Here is a 365-nt window from a genome sequence, read left to right on the forward strand (position 1 = left end):
AAAAACAAAAAGGAAAAAAGGTCATCCTTTTCTTAGGATTCTAAAGCTTTCACTTAGCTTTGCTTCTAACGTCTGTCTGGTTTTGTGTTTTGCTTTGAAATCTGTGGTCCAGCCGGGGTTTGCGCGTGGGCACGCGTCAGGCGGGAAGCGGGCCGGTCAGTGTCCCGTGTACTGACCGGATCCCGCTGCTCTGAATCTCTTCCGTGGTGTCCACTCCGCCCGGCTCGGTGTCGCTGGCCCCTCCCCAGCCCTGCCGCAGGCCATTCTGAGGCTGGTTCCTTCTCAGGGGCGGCTGTGAGCTGCCCCTGCTGCTAGCCCTCCAGGGGGACGTTTAGGCCTTGTCCATCGACGGTCTGTTTCTGTTA

Source organism: Pteropus vampyrus, unplaced genomic scaffold (assembly GCF_000151845.1).
Source record: "Pteropus vampyrus isolate Shadow unplaced genomic scaffold, Pvam_2.0 Scaffold1303, whole genome shotgun sequence".
NCBI lineage: Eukaryota > Metazoa > Chordata > Mammalia > Chiroptera > Pteropodidae > Pteropus > Pteropus vampyrus.